Source organism: Mustela nigripes, chromosome 8 (genome assembly GCF_022355385.1).
Source record: "Mustela nigripes isolate SB6536 chromosome 8, MUSNIG.SB6536, whole genome shotgun sequence".
In the NCBI taxonomy this organism is placed as follows: Eukaryota; Metazoa; Chordata; class Mammalia; order Carnivora; family Mustelidae; genus Mustela; species Mustela nigripes.
In genome coordinates, this window is record NC_081564.1 from 31836771 (window position 1) to 31849715 (window position 12945).

The window sequence follows — 12945 nt, forward strand, 5'->3', positions numbered from 1 at the left end:
TGCTAAGGCAGTCCTCCCAGGAGAAGATAGTTAGAGAGTAGGGAATATAAGGTAGGAGGAACCCAAGCCAGGTTGGATTTCAGGTGATGTTTCAGCTTTGGCCTGATCCCAAGGGAAGCCATGGAGCCTATGTTATACTACAGTCTTGATCCTGCCTCGAGGTATGTGTGTGGGGGGCGCTCTCCCACACCTTGGTGATCAGCCACTGACCACAGGCTGCTCAAGGGACCCCAAACTCCCAATTACTTCCACCAATCAGCACATCTAGTTGAAGCCATTCCAGTAGCCCAAAGGTTATCTTCTGAAAAAGGTCACAGACGTAGAAGCTGGGGACAGTTTTATATCCTGAGGATACAGGGCAGCAGAGCACCTCCTCCTGGGTAGCATTCAGAAGATGCGACTGGTTTATTCATACTCCTTGCTTCTTGGCCCATTATCATCACTGGTCTATAGAAGGTCCCTATCTCATTTTATTTTTCCTGCTTTATCCCCTGACCCACACATTTCTGTGTGTCCCCACAGTTACCCACATTAATGCATTGGGTGAAGATCACTACCAATTACAATACGTGGACGTGTAGGCATGCTTGAAGAATTCAGGTTTACCCAGAGCACTTGTGTGTGTGTGTGTGTGTGTGTGTGTGTGTGTGTGTGTGTGTGCTGGGGAGGGGGAGTTACAGTAGTTCATGTAGATTTTTGCTTGTAGCAAGGGACCACGTCGGTGCAGAGGGGAGAAGGAGAAAGGCAGAGACCCACTCCCTAGGGATACAGGAAATATATCCTCCTGTAAAGGAAGGCACGGGGGACTCCAGGACAGGCCTGGGCAGTCGGCATCATGGTAGGAGTGCAGGGTATGGCATACTTTGGCAGAATTCTGGCAGCTGTCAAGAGCAGAGTACCCCGCAATGTGGGCATGGAAGAGGAAAATGGCAGTGCTCTCTGTGGAAGCCAGGATGGCTCTGATTCACGTTAAGAGTTGTTCTTCCTAGTGGCAGCACTTTTAGCTTACAGCAGGCAGCTGCACGAAAGCAGGGTTGGAAAGACATTGGGAAGGTTTCCAGTCGCGGGCTCCATAGCACTACTGCCTGAGTGACTACACAGTCTTAGGAATCAAATCAGAATCCCAGGAGGAGATCAGGAAGAACTGGACCCCAGGAACGAAACAGATATCCAGTTCACTCTTAGTAGAGTGGTTCCCAGGATGACTAGTGGCAAAGAACACACAAGAGCGGGAGGGAATGCCACACGTGGGAGCTTAATTCTATTCTTTAAGAGATAGTTTATCATGTTAGCAAGAAGACTCAATTCAAAGCCTGCTCAGTGGTAGCTCTGGTCTACCATCCACCTCTGATGGGTGGGCTTGGCTTCCTGTCTGCCTTGCTTGTGGGCGTGGTGCCCCCTCCACCTGGGGGGCTCTGACTTGCACACCCTTACTGTGTGACTCCTTCCTTCTGCCGTGCCTAATTGGGTTGGATGGAGCCTTAACTTCGGATGAATGGATGACAAAGTCAAGAATTAGTATCAAGAACCTATCAAGAAAGTATCAAGAAGAAGCCAGTATGCAAAGAGAAAAGAACATAACTGATGCTCAGAGAGGATCACAGGTAAGACCAGACAGAGACTGCTGAGGGCTCCTCAAAGGTCATTTCCAGGACCTGTTGGAGGCCCAGCTGTGATTTTGGCTTGGGGGTCCAGGAGACAGACCATCATCTTCTCTATTTGGGGACTTCCTCCCCATTTGGAACAGCCTCCCAAGACTTTTCTAGGTTGGGCCTGGTGCTCCCCTTGTGTATTCCCCCCAAATAGTCTATGTTTTCCACCAGACTCAGAACTCCTTAAAAGGGCCTAAATTCATCTTCTGAAGCTCGACTGTGTCTTGAGCTTGGCAATACGAAGAGCTCAAACAGAGTTTTAAAACAGAGTGCTCGATGGAATACGTGGCCCCCGGATGTCCCAGGATGAGGACAAAACGTATCCATCACTTTTGATAATGAGCAGCTCACCGGCGTCTTTGACAGATGACACTGTTGGCCACATGGTAAAGGAAGCCAGAAAGCAGAGTGGTCAGGAGGGGTGTGAGAAAAGGGGGAGCAAACTGAGGAACACTTTCAAGAAATTTGGTTGTATGGGAAAGAGAAGGTCGTACCCGGGTGAGGGGGAAGGGTAAATGACACAGAGATGGGCCGGAGGTGCGGCCAGCTTGGGAGAACATGGGCCTTCAGAGCAAAGCCTGGCTGCCCAGCAGCAAAATTTGAAAATGATAGATTTCTGGACATGGGAGTCTGGATGTCACAACCTTGGCATTGAGGCAGAAGGGAATGGCAGACCCAGAACCGGACTTCAGACAAATCTTATAGGGCCGGTCAACCCAGCCAAAACAACGCTCCACAGCACTATACATATATAGTTTTCTCTTTTTTCTTTTTTTTTAAAGAAATAGTTCTGTGTAATCCTGAGTCTTTGACAGAGTATTTAAGTGTGTCTTCAAAAAGCTTGAGGCTCTGAGGGAGACAGTCACCCATGCTTGGCACTGCTGGGAATCTCATAGGAATGGAACTAGTTCTGGGGTGGGGGGAGCCCTGAGCAGGCTAAGAAGCCAGGCAAAGGCAGTGGAGATGAGAGGCTGGTCCCATGGGGGGAAGGGGGAGGGGACCCAGAGAAGGTTCCGAGGCAGTGGCAGTTGCTGGGAATCAGTTGATGGGCGGGGCAGCCGTTGGAACCCCAAAGGCAGTTGGAAGAGTCGGGTTCCATACAGCAGTCTGTGCCGAGCAGCTGCTGTGGGTGGGTCACCCGCTGGACGTGTTGGCATAGGGACTGCCACCCACATGGGGAGGGTTGACTTCCCTCTGTGTCTTTGGGCCACAGTTTGGGGTTGCAAGGGTCTGAGAAGGAGCAGGACTCTGGGGGCCCAGAGCGCTTCTGCCACAATTGCAAGCTTGGGAGGAAATCTGTCCTAGTCGGGCAACAAGCAGGGGAAGGGTTGGGTGAAGACTTCAGAGGACAACTCTGCTCTCCTCTTTCCCCTTTCATGGTCAGGCTGGCCCTCTGTGCCTAGAGCACACCACCGGTCAGTGGAGTGAAAGGGCCAGTTTGAGAGAGATTTTTGGCTTGGGCAGCAGCATCTGTTGGGTGTGTTGGACTATAGCATTGACCTCTACTCCCTAGAAGGCTGGCCAAGAGTGCAATCCAGCAAAGGGGGTTGGGGTTCAAATCCACTGTTCCCCAATTCTCATATCGCCATGTTCTTGCCATTTCTCAGTGGGGGCATAGCTACTGCCTTCCTTGGTTGTTTCCGACTCCAATCTACTCTCCTTAAAGCAATTTTAAAACTTAATTAAAAAAACACAAAAAAATTAAACAAAAGCCAAGGAAGAACAGTCCTGGGATTCCTTATCAAATCTCTGTAATGCTCTCTTTGGCTTATGGGGTCTTGTCCCCAGCTTTGGTATGTTATTACGGTCTGGGGCCGCATGTGTTGATGGAGCCACCCCTTTGCTCCTCCCTCAGACTTCACAGCCTCCTGCCTTATCCTGGAAATTTTCCTACCTCTCTCTGGGGCTCCTCCCCCTTTATCTGGGTAAAGCAAAACCTACACTTCCTTACAAGGTTTCCTCCCCGCTCTCCTGGGAGTCTCGGTCTCTGTGTCCTGTTCATTCCCTCACAGACCCTCTCACACAGGGCACAACATAGGTGCTCAGCGTCGGTCTACCCGGAGGCAGTGGCCGTCGTGGCGGGTTTCTCACCCAGCACCCTGCACCTGGCACTGGGCACTTAGCACAGAGTGTGCAGGGTGCCTGTCTGATGAGAGAGCACATGGCTTCTCTGGTTTCCCTCTGCCAGGAGGAAGGCTCCACTGATGTGTGAGTCATGGGCTTACAAGTTTTGACAGCTTTGATTTTTACTGTCTGAATCTGCAGCCTCTCAATCAGGGTTTCAAGGTGTGCGGGCATTTCTTCTTCCCAGTGGGGCCCAGCAGAATCCTTCCCATCCTCTGAACGAGCTAGCTCTTCTCCATCATGTCTTCTGGCTGTGCCTTTTCCAAATCGAGCCCCCCTCCCCCAACCTTCTTGTGACAAGTCTTTTGCTGCCAAAATGTGCTATCTTCTTCCTGAATTATTTTCAGGATTGGTTTCAAAACCATTCACTTTGGTCACTCCATCATGTATCGATAACGGTTTCTGTGATTGTGTGCCTTGTCTGTCTTCCCTCAAGTACTTAAAACTTGAACTTATAAAAGGCAAAGACTATGAATTTAGTACTTTCCACTGTGCCTTTGAAAGCATGTTCATAGTTTCCTACGAGAATGTAAGAACTTGTGGTTTCCTGAAGGCTGTGATTTTTAACTGTTTTGACCACCCTTGTATCTTTGGGGCCTTGAGGCATGCCTGGGGCTCTAATAAATGTTAGTTGAATGAGTTAATCTTTTAAAGTGTGGTGGGGAGAATATCCTTAGTCCACAAAATGTTCATATTTTGTAATAATAAAAATAAACATGGACGTAACAGTCCATCCTTTTGAGTTATTTTGAATGTTACTTCAACCCGTTGGCTAATTTCTGTCGTGTTGAATCCAACCAAATCTGCTCACAGGGTTGATTTTCCACTTCCCATCAAAGCAAGCAATGAAAGAGGAACATTTTGGTTGTAGAAAATGTGCTTTACAGTGTTGGGGGCACAATGCTTGTGCAGAATAGCATAGAGTGAACAGAATTTGGAAGAGGGGGGGAAGTGGGATCCATAAGGAAACTGCCCTGGTCTGTGAGTCAGGACACATGTCCCAGACTGAGTTTCATGATTGACCAGCTGTCTGACTTTGGACCAAGAACATAACTTCTCTGGTACTTGCTTGCCTCATAGAGATGAAGGGGTTATATTAGGTTCTCATTTCAACATGGGGGGTTTGTTTCTGGGTCATATAAACTGCTCCCCAAGGTCACTCTAAATGCAGTGGGAAAAGTTCTGGACAGGGATCCAGGGGACCCTTGAGATCCTGGGGTGACAATAAGACATACCAGGACCTTAAATAAGTGTAACCTCAGGTACTTATAGGAACATGATGCAGATAAGACATGAAGTTAGCCCTTGATAACCTTAAAATTGAATTGTTGTGCCTATAAAGTTGATGGGCAGGGAACTTCGCCTTGAGGTCCAACCAGGGGGTAGCCAAAATGCAGCCTCCAAAGATTTCAGGGAGAGGATAGGTGTGCAGAATGGCCTGTGGTTAATTAAAACAATCACAAAAGAAGGGCGGCAGGAAGTAGGAAGAATATGGTATTTTAAATTTAATTCTTTACTCTGACAGGCCACAACCCAATTTCATCATGAAGTGTGTGGTATTGGAGTCCTTACTTGCCCAATTCACTCAGACATGACACACAGGACCTCCTTTTCTGTAGAATAAGGGAGTTGGAATAGATGGCCCTTGGACTCCCTTTCAACTCTACTCACCTGTGATTTAATTTTGTTTTCCTGAAATCCTAGCTCGCTATCTGTTTTGACCTGATCTTACCCTCTTTGGTGCGGTGGCCTGATACTCTGTTGGTGGAAGGGTCTGCAGAGCACAAAAGGCGGCAAACCACTATAAAACTCCTGTTTGTGTGGAAGTTGTTGGGGAGCTCTGTCCTCTCTTGACCCGGGGGGTTCCTTTACCAGGGACGGTTCAGAGAGTTATCGTTGTGCCTGCAGGGTACTTGTCTTGTTACTGATAAGACCCACTGGCAGATACGATGTCCAAGAGGTTCCCAAGCTTGCTCGGCCCACAGATCCCCCTTTCGTGCACGCTGAAAAGCATCCTCACATAACATCTGCCGTTCCCATTGAACAACTGACTCCAGGTTCTGCCTCTGTTCCTTCCTTTCTTCTGGTGAGATTAAAGTATGTCACAAGAGGGTAAACGTTTCCTCTTTTTCTTTGCACGGCCAAGATTGAGGGATGATTTTCGTGACCATGCTCACTTAATTTACCGACCCCACACTTCTCTTAGCCATTCTATTAATGGTAACCATTACGGCCATTTGGCATAACCATAACATGGGAGTGAGGGGTGGGGCACGCATCCACTCCAGGGCTGGGGGGAGGCGGGAGGGCTCAACGGCTCCAAAGGACACAAGGAGTACAAATGGGAGATGGGGAGGGTTCCCAAAGGGGGGGGGGGGAGTTTGGGCAAAGTGGTTACATCCCTAGTTATGGAAGGAAGGAAGCTGACGTCTCTTCCCAAACCCCACTTCGTTCGCCCCCTCCCACCTGCTTTTCTCAGGAATGGGGGATGCTCTTGGAGAGACTACGTTACTGGAGGTTATAGTTGCTCTGATGTCTACTGAGGGAGGCCGAGGTGCTCAAGGGTTCAGGCATCGGTGCTTAACATCCTTCTGTTATTTTCCCATGAGTTCCTTCAGGGGATGGCTTTGTTCTCTCAGCTCCCAAAGCGTTTGCCAAGATACCACAAACCATGTGACAGAACATTCTTTGCAACTGGGGTCAAGGTATTTTCTCATAAATGTCTTAAGAACAGGCTTGGTGCCATTTTGTGTCCTGAAGACTGCCCGGTGATGTCAGAGACCCCGGGGTTTAAACTGAGGTCTCTGTTCTCACAGTTGCATAACCGAGGCTTCAGCATTTCACGTCTCTTTCCCTACTGGTAGGAAGAGGGTGATCCCATCAGTCTTTGACCTTAAAGAGGGTTTTGTGGGGATCAAATGAGATAATGCCTGGGAGAGTGCCTTCATAAAAACCAACAGTTACAACATGGAGACATGTCCCATATGTGACAATGTGAACTAATCTATAAACGGTACCCTCTCACATGTCTGTGTAAGGGAGTGAACTTGTTTGTGTTTTAAATGTTTTGTCGGGGGACACCTGGGTGGCTCAGTTGGTTAAGCAGCTGCCTTCGGCTCAGGTCATGATCCCAGCGTCCTGGGATTGAGTCCCATATCGGGCTCCTTGCCCCGCAGGGAGCCTGCTTCTCCCTCTGACTCTGCCTGCCACTCTGTCTGCCTGTGCTCGCTCTCACTCTCTCTCTCTCTGACAAATAAATAAATAAAATCTTTAAAAAAAAAATGTTCTGTCCGTTTTATAAAGCCCACATCTAGGTTCAGTCAAGATGTCTCTCCTTTTTGCTGCCTGAATAAGTTACCACATCATGATTCTGCGCAAGGCACAGAGTAGCCCCCGTGGGATAGAGAGAGCCCCTGGGGATGACTGGGGACCCTCAAAGACTTCTTGTCTGGGGGATCTGGTGGGTAGAGATAGGGGCCCAACAAGATCTAGAATGTGGCAGGCCAAGAAGTCACACATCTGCTTTTTGGACCTCCTCACTCATTGTTGGAGTCCCGCTGAGGTGGGTACACCACTTCTAAGAAGAGATGTGTATTCCAGAAACCTCAGTCAACTTCTCCACTTTGAGTGTTTAAAAACCTGTTTTCTAGAAGCAAACAATTAACAGTTCATCTTGGTAAGGGACTCTAAAGGATCCCACAGCACCAGTCTGACATGAGGTGGTAGGGTGGGGGTTCGGTAAGTCAGAGGTTGTGACTCTGTGACCTTCTGTGGGATGGGGTTGCAGTCCTGGCGCACAGACTCCTGGGGTCTGTGCTAGTAAGAGCAGAGTCAATATTCCTTGAACTGAACTGAAAAGGACAGTTTTAAAAATCTTACCTTTCATCCTTCATCTTACAAGGAGAGGAATTTTGTGGTCAAGGTGTCTGTATTTTGGGAACTGTGATCTAGAAATAAAGCCTGTCTACCCTTTTGCCCAACTTGCTCCTCATCCTTCTAAAAAACAAAGGGGGGAAATTCTTAACTTCCTAAGGAAAACATTACTTGAAATATTAGCCTGAATGATATTCAGATCCACAGCCAATTTCGGGAAAATCCTTTAATGTTTCTTAAAAGAGAGAGACAGAATAGATCCCTGTTTTGACTGTGTATTTCTGTGCAAATGAACTCCCATAATTCCTACTGTAGGAAAGTCACTATCCCCCTTGGCACGGGGAAGTGTGGGTACCTAAACAACCTAAGCCACAGGGAATGTGGGGGGCTTCAGATTGTAAATCCGTACTTCATTCATCCGCTCTGGCCCACCCAGATGATTTGGTTGGCTCACACAATCTTTAAAGAAAGTTCAGATCGGGGAAAGATGTTTAAACATCGGGGCGTGCCACACAAAGGTTGATGTTTCTGCTTCCCTAGAAAAATCCAGAAGACCGGGCAGCCTTGGGCATGTATGTGCACAGGACAGAAAGGGGCCTTTGTGCGGTGATGGCCGCCAGGGGACGCTGCTGATGGGGTTAGGTTGGTCTCCTTTGGGCCCCTGGGCTGGCCCTGAGATTACTGGAACTTGTGATTCTTGCTGCTGGGGTCTTCACAGGAAGAAGGGAGGGTAAACCCAGAGCAAGTCATCAAAGGTTTTAAACACGGAACGTTTGGGTGGAGCGCCCAGGCAAGAAGCAATAGTTAGCTACGACAGGGAGGGAAATCTGCACTTTAAAAACTTGACTTTTCTTTGTTGATTTTCTACATTTACTCATGCTATCGAAGTCCTTTAAAAGATCTCAGTCTTTTCACATAGGCTGAGGAGGGGGTGAGGTGGGGGGGCGGCAAAATGCCCTGAGTTGGAGGGGAAGAAAGCCTTCGCTTGGCCGTCCAGCCCAAGGCGATGCCATATGTGACCTCCTTGCTCCCTGGCACCGGAGACGGGAGGGTCCTCTTCCCTTAGTTTTGGGGGTGAGTGTTGCTTTATTCTCATTTGTCAGAGAGAAAAGCTGGTTGGTGGAGATAGGGCAAGAGAGGGGTATAAAAGAAAGAAAACCCATACGGAGGAAAGGAAAGCGCATATGGATGGAGATGAGAAGTTCCTTTTTTCTTATTCTTACTAAAGTTTTGAGGGTTTTTCTTTGTGTGTGTGTGTGTGTGTGTGTGTGTGTGTGTGTGTGTGGAGACGTTGCTGGGTTGCAAGCCCTAAAAGGTGATTCATAACTTTTTAGGAGAGAAGGGATTCACAGTATATCTTGGGCATTCACTTCTCACTTATTCGGGTATCATGGTTCAATATTGCTGTTCAGGAGGAAGGTTGAAATAATTTTATAGGTCACGATTTGGCTGAGGCCCAGATGGGGGTATTTAGTGGGTGCTGCTGTATCCTCGCTCAGGCTTGGGTCCATTGGTTAATGGGTACTAGCGGTCCCCCCCCCCCCCCCCCCCCCCCCCCACCCCCCCCCCCCCCGTGTGCTGGCTCAGTCCTCTCACTCAGGGACACTTCCTGTCAGAGAAGCCCAAAGCCACCCTCTGTCGCCTCCCTCTGTGCCTGCTGCCCACCCTCAGGTCAGACCTGGTATGTTCTTGCTTCTGAAGGACAGACATCCATTCTGCGACGATGAACAATCTGGCTCTTCCTGAGGTTCTGAGGAGATATGAAGGGACTCCATCCCGTTGGGCACCCTTTCTCGGTCTTGCTCTTTCTTAAATCCCCATCACGCCTCTTTCTTCTAGGTCTTCTTCTCTCCGAATGTTTTCTCCATTCCAAAGCCTACTCCCTTTTCTTTCCTGTCTGACTTCTTGAAATCTCCTTAGCTTGCCTTCTTGTCAGGAGAAACAACAGAAAAATTTCCTAAACCCCCAACTGCCTGTTCTCTTCAACAGACCCCTTGGGTTTGGAGTTGGAAGGGTTTAGCTCCTCATAGTGAGGGGAAGCGACTTTTAATTATTACTTGTGAAGGGATGATCTGACTGCTAGCTTTCGAGTGTCCTCTAGGCATGGACCCCAAAGGGGAGACTTGCATTTTGAGCAAAAATAAAGCCTAACCCTGTATTTCTGTTTATAACCAAGAAGTAAAAAATAGGGTAATAAAAAAAAAATCAAGCCTTGTTTTTAATGTAAGACCACAACTAACTTACCTTTTGTGGAGGGATCCCTGGTGCATCTTGCATGGATGGTGGGTTTTGTGCGTGTGGCCCTGAGCTGAGGGAATGGGTAGGCTGGAAGGCTCTGCATTAGGGGTGGGAAGGGGAGACTCTGGAGCCCAACAGGCCTGGGTGCCGAGGGGATGGGAAAGGACCCGGAATGTAGGTCACCGCCTGTTGTGGACTCTTAGATTTCTGTCAGGATTGGGACAGACACCCCTATTCCACGAACATAGCTGAATAATTTGTAGACTCCATATTGCTCACCAATGCTTTTGTGCAAGTTGGCTCTTTCGGGGTAACTTGGAGAAAATGTGAAGTTTCGTGACTTCGGTGGGTGGGGTGTGGGAGGCATGGTGGACCCCAGGGGACGGAGAGCTTTGGGCATCCATGAAGTAGGGACTTGTCTGGGAGTCTCCACAGGTGTTTGGAGGCTTAGGTTTCCCGTGGCCGCGTTGAAGGGGGTGGCAGGAGTTCGGGTGGGGTTTCTAGGTCCTTCTGTGGGGTTCAGGCCTTGGAGAGAGCTCTGCAGATGTAAGGAATCACTTTAGTGCATCTTACAGCTGTTCTAGATTTTCAGAGTTTGAAAGAATAAGGAAGGTCCTGGCTGTTGCCAGGGAGGAAGCTGGGGAAGCGGGGGGGGGGGGGGGGTTGTTGAAGGGAGGGAGTCCCAACATCCACGCCGCCACTGATGTCTTGGTGTCTGAAACCCTTTAGCAACCCCAGCATTTTCTTTAGAGACTTCTTTTCCCCCCAGCTTCAAAGTTTCGTCTCGTTTCTCAACGACTGCAATTCTTCCTGCCTTTCACTTTGCTGAAAACTGTTAAAATGTGCTTTAGCTGCCCAAGCCTGCCCTGGGCCCGGTTCCGCCCCACGGGCTGTGCTGCCTGGGCTGTGCTGCCTGGGCTGCCCCCTTCCTCTGTCTGCAAACCAGAAGTAAAGGCGGGATCTGTGTACCCCACAGGGTTGTTGTGAACAGCAAAGGAGACGGTGAGGGCAAGGTGCTGCTTTTTAAAAGAGTCCCAAGTGGCTACGCAAAGTGTACTTGTTGTGCGTGGGACCCGCATGAATAGAGTAGTGTGATATTGAGGTGGTTTAGGGCACCATGAATGACCTACTTGTGAGCCAGCTGAGCTCAGGCCTCTTTGACTATACATACACTCTGAATCCCCACCCTGCCTCCCGAACGCCCCCCTGATTCCATCCTGTCTCAGTCAGCCCTCGCCCCTTGACAGTGGCCAGAGGATATTGGGACATGCACACCTCACCCCCTTACTAGAGGGTATTTCACTGGAAACCTGGCTGTGAACTCCAGGTAGTGCGTTCACCTCTCTGGTTCTGCCCGCCGCCTCCCGCCTTGAACTTGGCCCCTCCGCTGAGTGCTTTTGCATTTGCCCTCTTCACGTTCTGGAAGGCCGTTCCTCTTCTTCCCAAAGGGTCAAGCTCTCCCAAAGGGTCAAGCTCTTGTACCACCTCTAACAAAAAGTGAAAATAATTATCCTACCTGTGTATTTAGGTCCTGCATGCAAAAGTGACTTGGGAATCATAAAAAGCGGCCTTTGGCCGCCAAGACCCGAAATAAACGTGTGTTGTACATTTCAGAGGTCAGACAGGTGTGCCCTTGACGTCTGAGCCTTTTGGCTCTGCTCCCTGTGGCAGGAATCTTGGCGCTCTCACCAGCCCTCTCTGTCGTCACTCCACGCAGCCCCTCCCCTGGACGTGGCATGAGTCGTGGTCGTGGTGTATCTGCTGATTTCTCTGCGGTGGGCTTTGTGCCTGGAGGGTCTGAGGAGGACGCTGATCCCCTAAACCAAGCCCCAATTCCCGACCTGGGCTTAAGAGCTCTGCATGGTCTGGTTTGTGCCTGACTCTTTGAGCTCAACTCAGACTCTTCTTCTCCTGGGTTACCTGCTCCTTTGGCCTTTGTCCTGTACGTGGGACATGCCAACCTTGTTCCTGTGCTTGGGAAAGCTCTTCGCCCAGACCATTCCCCTTGTGGCATGAGATGCGCCTCAGAGGAGAGATGGTGTTCAGCTCCGCCTCTCCCCCCATCCCTGTCTTTGAGAGTGGTGCGGACACTGTCCACCACACCACCCTTCATCATCTCCACTTCGACTCCTCTTACTTGTCTGCTCTTGGCCCTGTCTTCCCCATGGGGTGGGATGCTCAGTGAGGTCTAGCTGAGTTCACTCCCATGGTGCCTGAAGCCATGCCTGGCATGTGGTCACGCTGTAAACCATGCTGGAAAAATGTTTTGTTTTTCCAACTATAGATTGTAAGCTCCTGAGCACTGGAACAACTTGCCCTTCCTTTGACTCTTTCTCCAAAGTGCCTGGCACATAAGAAGTGCCAGCTGAGCTCTGATTCCTAGGTTGTCGAGTGTGGTTGACTATCATTTAGGGAACAGTGATTGGAGAGGAAGGCATCTGGAGTAACAAGTTTCCATGTGGCGCTGTGAATTTGCTCTCACGCGCTGTCGTGTGACATGGGACAAGCTTTGATTTGGATTCTAGTTCCACTGCTACCACTAACCAGCCACGCGTCCTTGGGCAAGTACTTTCACGTGTTCTCCGAGGGAGCGAGTTCCCTAGACACCCTCAGCTCTCACACTTGGGAATATGGGCATGAGGTCAGAGGCTACCTATGGCTTCCTCTCCCCTCTAAATTCTGACTGGTGTCCTTTGAGGCCAGCTCCGTCTCCCAGCGGCAGGTGGCTTCCCCTTGGCTCTTTGAATATTTGCTAATATTGGTCGCTTAATCCTAATCAATAAGGGGCATCGTTCTCTCCAGGACAGAGAACGGGTGCAAAGGTGAGAGGCATAGAGATGTCACTGAGAAGTGGGATAGAGGATATAGGCAAGAGGAGGGCGCCAGAGCTGCAGAGCAGAAGAGAAGCCTGGGTCCTGCCCTGCTGTTCCTTGCTGGTTGATCACGTGACTGCTCCTAACGCCATGTGGCGTTCATTTGGGAGAACTGGCCTTGAAAAGCAATCTGGTGATGGAGGGGAGGAGGACAATGAATGGGCAGAAGTTACAATTTTGCAAAA

At 49.5% G+C, this 12945-nt stretch overlaps 1 pseudogene; it reads right to left on the reverse strand.

Moving 5' to 3' along the window:
* Positions 1–11951, reverse strand: part of LOC132022977 (large ribosomal subunit protein eL8-like) — a 32350-nt pseudogene extending 20399 nt beyond the window's left edge.
* Positions 11952–12945: the final 994 nt, after the last annotated feature.